This window comes from Babylonia areolata, unplaced genomic scaffold (genome assembly GCF_041734735.1).
Source record: "Babylonia areolata isolate BAREFJ2019XMU unplaced genomic scaffold, ASM4173473v1 tig00000220_2, whole genome shotgun sequence".
Lineage (NCBI taxonomy): Eukaryota > Metazoa > Mollusca > Gastropoda > Neogastropoda > Buccinidae > Babylonia > Babylonia areolata.
Genome location: NW_027468531.1, coordinates 1 through 3,762, shown reverse-complemented (window position 1 = coordinate 3,762; position 3,762 = coordinate 1). Strand labels below are relative to the sequence as shown.

Here is a 3,762-nt window from a genome sequence, read left to right as displayed (position 1 = left end):
TATGTATTTGACTTTACCTCCACCCCCACCTTCTCACCTCACATGCGATTACTCACTCATAAGTAACTGCCCTTGCCCGTTTTATGTCATCAAGGTTACGCATCGTTCACATGAGACTTGAAAAAATCAAATATAAGATAGAAGCTCTCGGAGTATTTGTTTTGTTTGAAATGAGGCCAGGAGCTTAAAAAAAAAATAATAATGCACAACAAAAATGTGGAGTGATGGCCCAGAAGTAACGTGTCCGCCTAGGAAGCGAGAGAATCTGAGCGCGCTGGTTCGAATCACGGCTCAGCCGCCAATATTTTCTCCCCCTCTACTAGACCTTAAGTGGTTGTCTGGACACTAGTCATTCGGATGAGACGATAAACCAAGGTCCCGTGTGCAGCATGCACTTAGCGTACGTAAAAGAACCCACGGCAACAAAAGTGTTGTTCCTGGCAAAATTCTGTAGAAAAATCCATTTTGATAGGAAAAAAAACAAACAATTAAAACTGCACGCAGGAAAAAAAAGGAAGGGGGTGGGGTGGCGCTGTAGTGTAGCGATGCGCTGTCCCTGGGGAGAGCAGCCAGAATTTCACACAGAGAAATCTGTTGTGATAAAAAAAAATTAAAAAATTAAAATAAAATAATAATAATAATAATAATAATAATAATAATAATAATAATAATAATAATAATAATATAATAATAATAATAAATAAGTAAATAAATAAATAAGGTACTTAGGAATAATGTTAAGGTAAAGTCCATGTACTCAGGAATAATCTTCTCTCAGCAGACTTAGCGCTGAACGCCTCATGCAGACTGGCCCGGGATCGTTACAACCAGGTGCTCTTGATATTATGGTGTTGTAGCACTTAGCAGCGCTCACCATGAGGTGTGTTGAGAACACACTTCTGCCAGTTATCTCATTAATTGGGAGGACAACTAGAAAAACTAAATCACCAAAGAATTAGACCTAAAGATCACAGATGGAGGGAGAAATGGAGGCACCGTTAGTTCACTGATGCCAGAGAACTCCGTGGTGTGGTGGTTGAAGTTCCTAGTATCAGTGGGCACGCTGAAAGCACCCTTATAGGCTCCCCTTGATGTTGTGGTGCTCAGAGCATTAGGGGTATGTTGCGGGGAGTGTTTCTTCTTATCTTTTTTTTTTTTTTTTTTTTTTTGACATCAACCCCAATTTATTACTTCTAACAACATGACTATGATGTTAACGAGGTCCAGCACCTCCTTGTCCTCCCTGGCCACCCGCACGTGGACCTTGTCCTTCCCTAACTAGGCGGAAGCGGATGGGTGGAGTGCGGTCTTTCCTGGCTTCGCGTGATCGGTTGCGAACTACTTTGGAGTGGATGGCGCAGCTCACACAGTAGAGCAGTTTGGCATACAGCTTGGGAAGAGCATACACTTCATAAACACTGGCATCAGATATGTCTCTCACAGCCGCAGCTTCAACGATGTTCCTGATGACAAACTTCTTGATGGCCTTGTCCTTGGGGCACACAGCGTGCGCAGTTAGTGCAACGCACAAATTTCACATGTCCACGTCCCTTCTTGGACCGCCCATTATTTCTCCGTTTCTGTGTCATGTTGACTCCGTTTCCGGCAATAAAGGAAGTGACTTCTTATCAAATTAATATCTTCAACCAATAGGTTCTTTTTTGTTTTTGTTTTTTTATTATTTATTTATTTTTATTATAAAAAAAATAATAATTTTAGGTTCCTAGTATCTGAATGCCTATCCATTGTGACCAAGCTCAAAGCACCCTCGGATGCTTCCCTGGAAGTTGTTAAGGTCAGACATGGGAGCTATTTTCAAAACAGTTTTATTGTAAATTCTGATTATTACTGTAGGTGGATATTGTTAGTTACCACCCAGGATTCACAAAAATGTAAAAAAGAAACAAATTTTAAAAAAACAAAAAAAAACATAAAAACACCCTCTTCATGCACCAGTTGCCATGGAAACGATTGAAAATGTCCGACAAAAAATAAAGCTCAATAACTGCAAAATTATTATAGGTACTTCAGTTTTTCTTTTTCTTTTTGATCTAATATCACATTTTGATCTAATATCACATCAACTCACTTTTTACGTTTGGATAACCGAGTCAAAGTGAAAGTTCTATGGTCACAGATGTTTATTTTAAAAAAAAAGAATGTTGAAAAATGTAATGTTTTAGATATGATGCTATCCCATCCAACAATTGTTTGATTTTTTTTTGTTGGAAGAGGCTTTCTGTGTAATTTATTTCATGCAGCCAAGACAATTTTGGTTAAACTTTAGTAACATTGCAAAGATGAGCAACGTAGTCTGATCTATCCTGAGGTCTAATACCAGAAAAATACTATCATCATTTATGTTGTGTTTCATATAGTTTGTATTCTGTTTCTGATAGTTATGTTATTTTGATTGTTTATGTTTAACTCCGGTGTGAAATACTATTGCTGTTATATAATATCTCCCAAAAGGGGTGAAAGGATTAAATATTCTTGATTCTTGATTCTTGTGGGTCTTTGTGTGGTCGTCCATATGTATGCCTTTTATGGTGGCTTGTGTGTAGGGGCGAAGGGAGGTGGAAGCGAAAACGAAAACGAAAATGTGTGTTAGTGTGTGTGTGTGTGTGTGTGTGTGTGTGTGTGTGTGTGTGTGTGTGTGTGTGTGTGTGTGTGTGTGTGTGTGATCGTGATGTAGACTTTCCATTCATTCTGTATTTGTGTAAGCCTTGTGGGCTTTTCGATTATATGGGGGAGTTATGAATAATTTGTTGTTGTTGTTGTTGTTGTTATCACCATTATCATTATCATCATTATGCTCATTGTCATCATTATTATTATCATTATTTAGTAGTATTATTATGCTTCTTCTTCTTATTATTGTTGTCATTATTTTTTATTCGTGTTGTTGTTGCTGCTCCTGTCTGTCTGTTGTTGTTGATAATTCAGCCACTGCTACTACTACTGCTAGTACCACTATTGCTGCTGCTGCTGCTGCTACTACTACTGCTAGTACCACTATTGCTGCTGCTGCTGCTGCTACTACTACTGCTAGTACCACTATTGCTGCTGCTGCTGCTGCTGCTACTACTACTGCTAGTACCACTATTGCTGCTGCTGCTGCTGCTACTACTACTGCTAGTACCACTATTGCTGCTGCTGCTGCTGCTACTACTACTGCTAGTACCACTATTGCTGCTGCTGCTGCTGCTACTACTACTGCTAGTACCACTATTGCTGCTGCTGCTGCTGCTACTACTACTGCTAGTACCACTATTGCTGCTGCTGCTGCTGCTACTACTACTGCTAGTACCACTATTGCTGCTGCTGCTGCTGCTACTACTACTGCTAGTACCACTATTGCTGCTGCTGCTGCTGCTACTACTACTGCTAGTACCACTATTGCTGCTGCTGCTGCTGCTACTACTACTGCTAGTACCACTATTGCTGCTGCTGCTGCTACTACTACTACTGCTAGTACCACTACTGCTGCTGCTGCTGCTGCTACTACTACTGCTAGTACCACTATTGCTGCTGCTGCTGCTGCTACTACTACTGCTAGTACCACTACTGCTGCTGCTGCTGCTGCTACTACTACTGCTAGTACCACTACTGCTGCTGCTGCTGCTGCTACTACTACTGCTAGTACCACTATTGCTGCTGCTGCTGCTGCTACTACTACTGCTAGTACCACTACTGCTGCTGCTGCTGCTTCTACTACTGCTAGTACCACTATTGCTGCTGCTGCTGCTGCTACTACTACTG

At 40.7% G+C, this 3,762-nt stretch overlaps 1 pseudogene; it reads right to left on the bottom strand.

Annotated features, from left to right (window-relative positions):
• Nucleotides 1-1,213: 1,213 nt before the first annotated feature.
• On the bottom strand, nucleotides 1,214-1,589 carry LOC143279324 (small ribosomal subunit protein eS26 pseudogene; annotated as a pseudogene).
• Nucleotides 1,590-3,762: the final 2,173 nt, after the last annotated feature.